Source organism: Lutra lutra, chromosome 11 (genome assembly GCF_902655055.1).
Source record: "Lutra lutra chromosome 11, mLutLut1.2, whole genome shotgun sequence".
NCBI lineage: Eukaryota > Metazoa > Chordata > Mammalia > Carnivora > Mustelidae > Lutra > Lutra lutra.
The window spans coordinates 102,265,163-102,278,011 of NC_062288.1; the positions used below are offsets into that span (position 1 = coordinate 102,265,163).

Genomic DNA, 12,849 nt, shown 5'->3' on the forward strand with positions numbered 1-12,849 from the left:
CAGTCGTGACCTCGCCCTGCATTGCTAATGATACCCCTGATGCAGCTGATGAGCCTGAAAGCATAGTGACTGGTTCTGTGAACGTGCTTCTTTGTTTCTCCTTGCTGTTCAGAGATGTTCCCTTTGAGAAGTCAACCTATCTCCATGGTGCTAAGAGGAATAAAGAACGTGGTCCTCCTCACACACCGATGCGCGGCGGCTGATTCATGTAAGATACAAACCCTCATCAGAACCCGAAAACGAAAATCACATTTTTTTTTAATTGGGGAGCGTAATTTCCTTCTGTTATATTTAAACAGACTTATCTATGGGAAAGAGATTTTTAATTTTTTATTATGGAAAATCTCAAATATACACAAGAGTAGTGGTGTCCATCACTCAGTGTACGGATCAGTGTTCTCCACAGACCCAGAGACACAGAAGCAGTGGAGGAGGGGGGAGTAGAGGGAGAGAGAGGGAGGGGTTTGTGGTAAGGAATTGGTTCCCGTCACTGTGGAGGCTGAGATATTTCATGTTCGCACATCTGCCAACTACAGATCCAGGAAGGCTGATGATGCGGTTCTAGCTCGAGCCTGCTCGTCTGAGCACCCGAGAGCTGCTGATCTAAGTTGTAGCCTGGGGCAGGAGAAGCCACTGTCCCAGCTCAAATAGGGAGACAACTACCTGCCCAGTCTCTGCCCTTTCCTTCCATTCAGGCCCTCAGCAGCTCAGATGATGCCTGGCGGCACTGGGGAGGGCAACTGCCTTCACTTAGGTTTTACTGATCCAAATGCTAATCTCATCTGGAAATGCCCCACAGGCACACCCCCAAATAATGTTTACCTAAATATCTGGGTACCCCGTGACCTAGTCGGGTTGACACGTAAAAGTAACCATCATACTCAGCTTCGACAATTTTCAACCATCATACTCAGCTTCAACAAATTTCAACATAGCCAAGCTGGTTACAGAAGGAGCCTTGATCAGAGTTCAGCCTTTTGGTGAGATGATGTCGCTGGAAGAGCTGTGTCAGGACGCTCATGTCTGATGCTCTTTCTGTTGGTGGAACTGGGATTAAGTGGTGTGTGGAGGTGTCATTAACCGGGTCAATTTCCCCATCAAACATTTATCTCATGGCTTTAGCGGCCTTGGTGATACTTGCTTACATCTCTTATGTCGATAGGAGCTGCAATGATTTTATTCCAGTCCTCTCCCTCATTAGCTCAGATTCTTTTATAAGGAAAGATATCCTTTACCAGCTACTTGGTTCTGCTGGTATAGAACAAATGCTTGATTCTTTCCTTTTATTTGTGAATTTCCAGAATAATGAATTGATGCCTTAGCAACCTCCAGATTTGACCAGTGAGAGCTTTAATATATATATCTATCTATCTATATATATATCTATACACACTAGTGTGTATATATATACACACACACACTAATGAATTAATGGATTTTTAAATGCATGTTTTGTGTGTTTCTTTTTTTTAAGATTTTATTTATTTATTTGACAGACAGATCACAAGTAGGCAGAGAGGCAGGCAGAGAGAGAGAGAGGGAGAAGCAGGCTTCCTGCTGAGCAGAGAGCCTGCCTTGGGGCTCAATCCCAGGACCCTGGGATCATGACCTGGGCTGAAGGCAGAGGCTTTAACCCACTGAGCCACCCAGGTGGCCCTGTTTTATGTGTTTCAATCACTCACACTAATTTTTCTTTTTGATTCTCACATAGTCCCACCTTTGGCCACTGGGCACTTGTTTAATTTGGCTCCTATGTCCTTTTAACATGCTTCTTTCTACTAGTCTTTGAGAATTTCTGTGTGGGTGAGTGTGAGGGTGTGTGTTTTCACAAGCGAAATGAGACTGCCAGCCTGGGCGGGCTGCCTGTAATGGGGCATCGAGCCCCATCACTCAGACGGGCTTGTGGTCCCCAAGGTGGAGGAAGGTGGACCTCACTGAGGGTGTTGGCTACGGCCTCTGGGGCAAGATGGGAAGAACATTCGGGTTATGGAGGAGTCTGACTCCCAAGAGAACACAGAGCCTTGGGAGAGAACTCCAGCAGAACCGGGGAGCACTAGGGCTCAGGCCTTGACAGGGGGTGGGGGGACCCCCACAGAAGCTGCTTGCCCGGAAGAGGCCGGAGCAGACCTGGCTGAGGAGTGGGCCTCGGTGCAGATCGTCCACACTGAGGGATCTGGCAAAACTCAGTGCAAAGGGTGAGGACATTCAAACATACCCGGGCTGGATTCCCCACCAGTCTTGGTGGGTGAGACCTTAAGTAATTTTAAAATCGTATATTTTATTTTAAAAAGATAAATACTGGATTCATAGAATTCATATGATATAATGCTCAAAAGGCAAAAAATTCCTGCTGTTGGAAGCAACTGTCAGGAGGTGAAGAGAGAAATAAACCGTCCAGACAAGGGCACAGTATTCCGCGCGGAAGGAAAGGAGCTCACGAGCGGGGTGGCCATGGAGGGAGCTTCAGGGCCCGTTACTGAGGGACGCAGCCAATCTGGAAAGGCTGCGCGCTGTGCGGCTTCCCCAGAAAGGCAAAACTGTGGAGACGGTCAAAAGTCCAGTGGTCGTCGCCAGGGGTTTTGGGGGTGAGGAGACACCAACAGGCAGAGCACGGAGGGTTTGGGGATGGGGGGGGGAGGGTGGAACGCAGGGGCTTGTGGGAAATTCCTAGACCTTCCTCTCAATTTTGCAGTGAACCTATAGGTTAAAAAAAAAATTATATATATATATATATATATATATATATACATATATATAAATAATATAAATATATAAATGTATATAAATATAAAATATATATATATATATATTTTTTACAGATTTTATTTATTTGTTAGAGAGAGTGAGCACAATTGGGGTGAGGAGTAGAGAGGAAGCAGGCCCTCTGCGGAGCCAGGAGCCGGATGCTTGGCTGGATCCCAGGACCCTGCGATGATGACCCGAGCTGAAGGCAGACGCTTAACCAACTGAGCCACCCAGGCACCCCTAAATTTTTTTAATTTAAGGATTTTATTTATTTGAGAGACAGACTGAGACAGAGAGCATGAGCGGGGGGAGGGGCAGAGGAAGAGGGAGAAGCAGGTTGCTTGGGGAGCAGGGAGCCCCATGAGGGGCTCGATCCCAGGACCCTGAGATCATGATCCCAGCCGAAGGCAGATGCTTAACCCACTGAGCCACCCAGGTGCCCCTAAAAAAATAAAATGTTAAGAATAAATAAATAGATTTAAAGAATAAAATGTGAAAAAGTCTCCCCCTCCAATTCCCCCAACTCCCTTCTCCTCTCCATCTCCCCATGTCCTCCATGTTATCCCTTATGCTCCACAAGTAAGTGAAACCATATGATATGATAACTGACTCTCTCTGCTTGACTTATTTCACTCAGCATCATCTCTTCCAGTCCCATCCATGCTGATACAAAAGTTGGGGATTCATCCTTTCTGATGGGGGCATCGTACTCCATTGCATACATGGACCACATCTTCTTTATCTATTCGTCTGTTGAAGGGCATCTTCCACAGTATAAGCCTCCGTCTTCTTGTGCTTGGAGGAAAGCCAGATTAACAGCTTCTTTTATGACCTTCCACAGTCCGTGCATGGGAGGAATTACCACCAGGCTCTCTCGGACTTTATTAATAAACACAAATGGTAGCAGAGCGTACATACTGCACTGCACTTGCTTTTTCACATAATTTAATATAAATAATGACATTACTTGCCTGTAAACCTTTCTCTCTATAAGAGGAAAACTCAGCCCTAGCTCTTTGAGAAAGGCAACCCCAGCGTCAGAGGCTCAGAATCCCTGCATGCCAGGCTGTGAGTGAGACGGCAGCAGAATGGAGAGAGCTTTGCAGTAATCACAGGGGACTTCTGGACTCGAACCAGGGACTTTATGATCTGCAGACCAGTATTCTGCCCCTGAGCTATGCTCCCTCCCTGAGCAGGCAGACCTGCTTGGGACTTCTCACTTGGGTAGCTACACCCAAGACACCTGGGAGAACTAGACTTAATGTTTACTGAACACTTCTACTGTGCTAGAGAAACTGACCTTAGAGAGACATCTATATATGTGTGTGTGTGTGTATTTCTAAATGACTTAAAAAGCATTTCAGGGGTACCACCACTATCACCATCTTTATCGAGCATGACAGTGATACCCGGGATTAAAGCAGCTCGTCACAGTTTACACCGTGACTGAATGAGACTTAGCCACCACTTTCCTCACAAATCATACTCATCTGAAGAGCTTTGTCTTATAGGACTTTTCTGGGAAATATTTGTCTTATAAATATTGCGTGGAAGAAATGTCCTTTGAGTGAAAGCAAAAAGACAATGTCTATGAAAATCTTGTGGCCAAAATACTTATTATATATTGCAGTACCAAAAAAGTCAGCATTAAGAGTTCTCTTTAAGTAGCAAATTTGGCTCCGAGCTAGCAGTCACCTCAGCACCTATATCAGAGCATTTTCATGAAATATCCTATGTTCTGCGGAGCAAATCAAAGGTGGCCTTCTAGGGACCTGGAAATCTATGGGTTTCCTACACCTTCCCAAGAGCCACCTGCCTCCCACGGTCTCTTTTCTGTAACTGGGGGAGCAGCCCAGCATACTGCGGGGAGCAAGGGGAATCCCCCCTCACCAGCACACCCACACCCACCTATCCCCTGCAAACTGCCAGAAACCTACGAGGCTCCCCCGGCTCAGGAGTGCGCATCATCTACAGGTGGCTGGTCCAGAGGGATAGGGGCTTTAGGAGGAAGGTGCATACCAGATTTCAAAGAGTCCAAAAATCCCACAAAACATAAACTATCTCATTTATAAATGTTAATATTGATTACATGTTGAAATGATAATGTCTCAGATCTATTCCATCAAAATACAGAAATCAGTTTCACCCATTTCTTTTTACTTTATATTTTTAAGAGTGTCTCACCTTTGGGGCACCAGGGTGACTCTGTCGGTTGAGCGGCTGCCTTCAACTCAGGTCATGATCCCAGGGTCCTGGGATCAAGTCCCATTTCGGGCTCCTTGGTCAGCCGGGAGCCCACTTCTGCCTCTCCCTCTGCCCCTGCTCATGTGCGCGTGCTCTCTGTCTCCCCTCTGTCAAATAAATAAATAAAATCTTTAAAAAAAAAAAAAGTCCCACCTTTGCTGATATATAATTGACACTTAACATTATATTAGTTTGGCATAATGATCTAATACCTCAGTATCTGTGTATACTGTGAAATGAGCACCACAAGAAGTCTAGTGAACATCCGTCACCTTATAGAGTTAGACATTTGTCCCCTGGTGATGAGAACTTTTAAGAGGCTCTGGGAGAGGCCGCTGGGGCGCTGAGTTGGTGGCTCATTGGGCTCAGGTCGTATCTTGGGTGGTGAGAGCTCCAGGGTGGAGTCCGCTGGGGATTCCCTCTCTCCCTCTTCCCCTGCTTTCTCTCTAAATAAATAAAGTCTTTATAAAAACTCTACTTTCTTAGCAACTTCCAAACACACAACCCAGTATTGTTAGCTGTGCCCAGCACGCTGCACCTTACCTCCCAGGACTTAATTGTAATTAACTGGAAATTTGTACCTTTTGACACTCTTCACCCCCCCCCCCTTTTTTGCTTTTAAACTTTACTTAAAGTGCCTACAGGCAAATATAAACTTAGGTAAGTAGCTTGCATACTATGTCTGGGCTGGCAAGGCTGACCTCACCTGTGACTCCAGAGCTGCAGGAAAGTGGGATAAAACAGCACAACAGGGGGCACCCGGATTTGAACCGGGGACCTCTTGATCTGCAGTCAAATGCTCTACCCCTGAGCTATACCCCCAGGTATATATACCTGTCTCATATACACTCTTCTACCCCACCCAGCTGCAACCGGTCCTGCCAGCCTCCATGACTTCTGTGGCCTCCCCGGCCTCCAGTTTCCTCCCAAACTTGCCTTTCTGCTCTGAACACCAGCTCGCTCTCTTCCCCGGGTTAGGTGGATGAATGGGTCAGGCGCCCACAGCCGGAGGCAGCAGAAAATCGGGGACCTTCTCCTTATCTAGACTCAGAATCCCAGGCCTCCAGAGGCCCTCCCCATGCGCCGCACGGGGGCTGAGAGCAGGGGCCACCTGGTTTTTTTCCCTTTCCCCGTCTAACATCTTCTCTCGTCTGCCCCCTCGCCCTGGCAGTTCCCCCTGTTCCCTGGTGTCACTCAGGGCCCTTTGCTCCGCTCTGCTCCCCTCTCCAAGCCGCCGAGACCTCATGGACCCATTCCTAAATCAAGTATCGTCTTCCCCAAACTAACTCCAGGCCTGCGCTGTGAATGGGAGACCAGGCCCAGTAAATAAAACAGAATAGGTGAGCCAAGTTGCCAGAACTGAAAAGAACACGAGCAACACTGGAGGGCTTGTCCTGGCAAATAAGAGGCCGTCTACTAGAGCAGGCGACTGGAAACAGCCTAACGCCAGACGGCACACCTGAGTCCCAGACCTGGGAACCGCCATGGCAGAGTCACAGCGTAATAAAATAATCACACAGGTTGATCTCGTCATAATTATGTTCGCGACAGTCCCGGACCACAGGGGCTGTGACTGTTACCTCCATTTTACAGATGAGGAAACTGAGGTCCCCGGATCTTACATAAGTAACCCGACATGCAATGATTAGCAAGTGAGGTTGCAAATCCAAGCAGTCTCGCTCGTCTACACGCCTCACCCCCGGGTTGCAGCCTGAGAGCCACAGCGATCCGAAATGCACACGGAAAGGAAAGGCCGTTTATGTAAATGACGCTGGGAGAATTCAGTTGGTCATTTGGGAAAAATTATTAAAGCAGCAACTAGGGGTGCCTGGGTGGCTCAGTTGTTAAGTGTCTGCCTTCAGCTCGGGTCATGATCCAAGACGCTGGGATTGAGCCCTGCATCTGGCTCCCTGCTCAGTGGGGAGCCTGCTTCTCTCTTTCCTCCTGCTTGTGTTCTCTCTCTGGCTATGTCTCTCTCTGTCAAATAAATAAATAAAATCTTAAAAAAAAATAGAGTAGAACCTAAGCTTCTCTTTGTGTACCCAAATAAAGTCCAAGTGGATTAAAGCATGGTGTATAAATAAAAGTAAAAATGAGTATCTAACTGATTTAGGAACAGCAAAGAAAGCATTCCAGTAGAAGAAATCCCAACAGAAAATAGCAATAGATTTGGCTAATAAGCATTAAAAGTTTAGGTAGGTAGACAAAATCAAAAGGTTAATAGCAACTTGGAAAATGTCCTCATCATTTATGATAGACAAAATATTACTGACTAATCTTTCACGACTAAAGAGCCCACATATAATGACAAAGGCCATTGAGGATGTGTTCAATCTCAGTAAATCAGAATAAATCTTAGTAAAACCAATGAAATCCGAATTATGAGACTGATGCACTACCTACTGCGCTAACGAGGCACCTAAGAAATCCAAATTAAAGCATTATAATATTTTATGTTTATCAAATTAGAAAAAAATTTTCTATAATAAAATGTATTATTTTCAGAATCAGAAAAAACAATAAATATTACAAATTTAGGAATATTCCCTTCTAGGGGCGCCTGGTCACTCAATGGGTTAAGTGTCCAACTCCTGGTTTTGGCTCAGGTCATGATCTCAGGGTCCTGGGATGAAGCCCCATGTCGGGCTCTGTGCTGGGCGAGGAGCTGGCTTAGGATTCTCTCTCTCCCTCAGGGTCCCAACCCTGCCCCGCCTCCACTCACACGTGCTCTCTCTCTCTCTCTAAAAACAAAACAAAACACTATTCCCTTCTACTAATTGCAAGAAATACCTTTTCCTATTGACATAATTAGTAATTGCTTTAAGATCAAAAGAATCAATGGAATACTAATTTGGGAAATATACATTATAAATTACATATAACTCATTTAAACTTTTGGAGGAATAGTTCTTCCACTCTGAAGATGAGGACACAGGCTCCGAAAGTCTCCAAGAGACTCAATTTCAAGACCTCCCGGGTCCAGGTGTGTGGCTGTTTCCACGATACCACACTCCATCTGTTGGGCGGGTACCGGGAGGAGCAGGAGGGTGGAATCCCCGGGGTAAGTCCTACCACCCCAGCAGCCATCATGGTCCCCTCCGGGTGAGGATGTGTGTCAACCTAAGACATTGATGGTGGCTCAGATATGTTGAGTATTTAGCACATTGAGGCTCTACTCGTGCCTCTTCCCATTTAATCCTCCCAAGGACCCTTGGAGGCAGTACAATGATTATCTCCTGGGAAGTAGCTAAGAGGACGCCCATTTTGTAGATGAAGAAACAGAAACTAGAGGGTTTTAAATAACTTTCAGTCATGTGACAAAACCCACTCCGTCCCAGGTTCTGGTCTAGCACTGAGCGAGGGCTCAGCAGTGAACCCTGCCCTCAAGGAACCTGTGTTCTGAGAGGTGTGGGGCGACAGACAGGAACACAAAGGAAGCAGATCATTGCAGAGAAGGAAAGCACGATAGGAACACGGAGCAGGCTGACGGGACGGAGGGTGACGGGGGCAAAATGGGATACTCAGGGAAGTGACAATTACAGCGCAAGTCTGGATGATAAGCCAGTGGGTCAGATGTGGACGCAGAGCCTTCCTGGCTGTGGGCACCGCTCTGCTGGGGCTCGGACAGGGACGAGCCTGGCAGGACGGAGGAGTGTGACCTGCGCCAGTGTGGCCACAGCAAAGGGACGGAGCAGGACAGGGGTTCACGTGGAAGGCAGCGAGGTGGGGCAGGGTCAGCCGGTGGGTTTGATCTCATGTGCCACGGAGGGAAGGGCGGAGCCCAGGCTGAATGCAGATTGTCTTGCCTGTGTCCCTGGGTCACCACCTCTGAGACCCTCCTCATGGGCTCTCTGCAGTGGACTCAACCCTGGGCCTGCTCAAATAGAGTAGAACCTAAGCTTCTCTTTGTGTACCCACCCTGTTGAGTGGACTCAACAGGGCCTGCTGTGTCGATCTGTAAGTCTCCTTGGCCATGAATTTGTTTGTTATTGTTCATTCGGTCTTCGGGGCTCCCGTCCACGTGGAGGGAACTTTCTAGTGGCGGAGGCACGCCTGTCCCTCAGGAGACACACTGTCACTCGGGTCCTCCTTCAGCAGTGACTGTGATAATTGCCATGACCCCGGACAGGGGGCAGGGTGACCCTAGACTGTGGGGCTCCGGAGGGCTTCTCTGAGGCGGTGTGATCTCCACCACACATTGCGGGAGAAAGGGAAGTTGGGTGGAGACAAGTGGTCCAGGAGGGCCGTGCCTTTCGGGTGGAAGCCTGAACTGAAGAGCAGAGAGAAGGGCAGGATGTCCGAGTCGGGGAGACAGCCCTTTGGGGGTCAAATGGGGTCCCCCCAAATTCATGTGCTTCCAGGAACCTCAGAATGTGGCATTATTTGGAAATAGGGTCATTGAAGATATAATTAGTTAAATTAAGATGTGGTCATACTGGATTAGGGTGGGTCCTTAATCTAATCCGGCTGTTGTCCTTATAAAAGGAGAGACACCCAGCTAGAGACACACACATGCAAAGAAGATGCCATGTGATCACAGAGGCAGGCGCTGGACCTAAGCCTTCATAAGGCAAGGGACACCAGGATTGCTGGCAACCACCAGGAGCTAGAAGAGAGGGACAGATTCCCCATCAACTTCTGTGGCGGAAAGCCACCCAGTCTGTGGTCCTTTGTTATGGCAACTCTGGGAAACTGATCCACAGCCCACGATAGGGCTGCAGAGCTAGGTAGGGCCTGGTGGGCCCCGTTGGGATTCTGGATTTTGCCCTCAGAGCAATGGGGAGCCCCGCTTAGGGTGACAAGCTAAAGAAGATCACGGTCAAATCCGCATTTTCACAGGATCCGTCCAGGTGCTCCGTGTCTCCAAGCATTCAAATCCACGGAGAACCGAGGGTCGGGCCCCACAAGGACCCAGCCCCGGCTCCAAAGCCTCGCCGGGCCACACGGAACCCCACACGCTGTGTTCCTCAAACGCCCGGCGACTGTGCACCCCGCTGCCCTCCCCCGCAGAAGCCGCCTTGCCCGGCTCCCAGCCCGCGGGGACCCGACCTGCGGCCGCAGACAAGCAGCAGCTGGCGGGCGCTCTGGGGAAAGGCCTGGCGGTGTGCATCAGAAGCCTGGGGGGGAAAAGTCCATACCCTTTGACAGGGCAATGCCACCTCTCGGCGACAGCGAGACCAGTGCTGCCCTTGTGTGCAAGCGCAAGCAAGCCCGGCCCGTCGTTAAGGCGCTAGTCCCGGTCCACCTCCGCGGGGGGCCGAGACGTCCGCCTCCTGCTCCCGCGAGCCGAGCCCGCGGGCAGCGGCCGAAGGAAGTGCGGCCCGCGGCGCCCCGCGACCCCCTTCCCGCTCTCCCCTCCGGGGGCTGCGGGAGTCCGGGGCGGCCTCTGCGCCCCCCGACCCTCATCGGCGCGCGGCCAACCCCGAGGCCTCGCCTTTGTGTTCGCGCCCGGATCTGCACAAAGAACGGGCCCCGAGAAGCTCGGGGGACGGGCCGGGCCGGCGGGGCGCGCGAGGAGCCGAGGACGCCGGAAACGGTGGCCCCAGGCGGCGCAGGCGGCGGCCCCGGGGCGCCCCGGAGGGAGAGACCCCGGGCTTCTGGGGACCGGCCCTTGGTGGGCGCTAGGCAGCCGCCCGCGCCACCACCGAGAGGCCCGCGTTCCTAGAGCGGCCGCGGGCGGCCAGGTGCGCGCGGCGGCCTCCGGGCTCCGGGCTCCGGCCGGCAGGGGGCAGCACGGCCGCGGCCGCCCCACGTGGCGGGGGCGCGGGCAGCGAGGCCCAGGGCCCGGGGGCGCCTCCTGCGGCGGGGCGGGCGGCCTCTCGGGCCGAGGAATTTTAAAAATTCAAGCCATTAAAGATTAAATGTGCAAAACGCATATATATTTAAAATAGATCTATAGAAATATATTTTAAGATAAATCTATAGAAATAACGTTCTAAAATTAAAAACTGTGGCTTTCCTGCCCCCCCCCGTGAGCTCGCAGCACGGCTGGCCTCGCGGGTCCGCGTTACCCAGGGGTGCGCTCGGGGCCCGGCGGGCGGGCCGTTGAAGGCTCGGGCGGGAAGGGCTGGCGCGGAGGCCTGGGCGCGGGGGCTGGGTGCGCGGCGCGGCGCGGCGGGGCCCGGGGTGGGGGTGGGGGCCGCGCGGCGGGAGGTCGCGTCCCGGGGCCGCCCGGGCCGTGCGGGGGCTGAGCGTGCGACGGCCGGGAGCGGGACGGCTTCGGCGGCGCCGCGGGCCTGTGCGAACAGACGGACGAGGGCGACGGCTGCAGCTCGGGGAGGCCGCGGAGGGGAGGGAGGGCTCCCCGGCGGCCAGGGAGATGCCACCGGCTCCTTCTGCCCGCGGCCCGGCTCTGCTGCCTGCGGGCCCTTGCGTCACCCTCCTCCCGAGGCGGGGCAGCCCGGAGACGTTCTGTCGTCGCCCTGGGCAGCCCGCGACTGCCGTAGGAGGATCTGGCAGTGACCCGGGGGCTCTACCTAATACTGGGGCTGAAATATCGGCGGGAATGATAAAACACGTATCTCTGAAAGGCTTTGGCTCGGCTTGAATGAAGAAAACGGTCTGCATCCCCACGGGGCAGAGACGGGGCCATTACCTGTGTTCCGTCCTGCACACTCACCTGTGGCTCCTTCACCCCATCGCTTAACGTGCACGAAGCCCCTCGTTTGGGTCAGCCTGGGGCGCTCGGGGGAGCCCAGGGGAGCCCCCAGGAGCCGGGTGACCCTCCAGGCTGCCCTCAGGCATGTTGTGTGGCCAAGGGTCCTGCAGGCGCCACTTGGACCTGAATCTCCTCTCGCCTTCCCCGTGTAGGCGACTGCTGTAAAAATAACGTTGGGGATCCTTGCAGCTTCTGACAGGGCTTTTCTGGCCATCTGTGCTATTTCCCCCGCCTTCCAGGGATTCTTGGAGAGTGTCACCTCGCTGGATTTCACTGCGACTCGCCACTGTCTGATGAGAACATCTGCCCAGTGATGGAGAGGTTACCGAGAGTAGAAATGCATATACCCCCCAAAGAAGAAAGAAACTTAAGACCCCCCCTGTCCTATCAGGGAACTAAGTAAGCCTGCGATGTGGCGCTGGGTGCAAGCAACACACAGAGTTTGGATTGAACTGGGAGAAGCTGGAGTAAGGGACGACGGTGGTCAGAGACCCCCAGGGCAGCCCCAGGGTCGGAGAGGGCGGAGCAGGTGGGCGTAGTCCCTCCCCCGAGGTGGGGGTGCTCCAACGTGGCACCGACCCCGTTACTTCACTTGTTTACGTTGCGAAGACGGGGGTGTTTAAACGGGAATCTAGGGCTAAAAACAAAAGCCTGAAAACACGGCCAGATGAAGCGCAGAGCCTTTGGCTGATCACTGTAAATTTAATGAAAATGTCGTGTCCTTAAGCTGAGATTCTAAAATATTGTAGATTTCGTTCCTACCGATTTCATTTCTTCCAAGGAATCGGCTTCATTTCACAGGTGTGGAGGTGGTTGAACGTCCTCATACTGGTGGTAAATTAAATTATTTCTTCTGTTACATTTTCGGAGGAGAATTGATACCTTTTCTTGAAGAAATAAAGGGCTCATTCAATAAAAAGATAAACTTTTATTGTTTGGGACTCAGAAATTCCTCTCACAGAAAGCAAATAACAATGCTGTTTTCTTTTGGGAGAGAAGGGTTTTTAAATTAAATTCTGAAATTCTATTATGCGATTATTACATACTAATGTGAGTTCGTCTTTTTGGTAAAATGAACACCCCAGCATGTTTGTATGCAGTTTCTGCTCATTCCAAGACTTGAAGGAGCTGGCACAGATCCGAGCAAGAAAAATGTGTCTTTCTTCTCAGTATGTCTACTGTCTAAATTAGGGACGCCTGGG

At 51.1% G+C, this 12,849-nt stretch overlaps 1 non-coding gene across 1 annotated transcript; it reads right to left on the bottom strand.

The window, feature by feature from the left end:
* Positions 1–5,739: 5,739 nt before the first annotated feature.
* Positions 5,740–5,811, bottom strand: TRNAC-GCA (transfer RNA cysteine (anticodon GCA)). Its single transcript has one exon. It is a non-coding gene; the product is annotated as a tRNA-Cys (tRNA).
* Between the last annotated feature and the right edge of the window lie 7,038 nt (positions 5,812–12,849).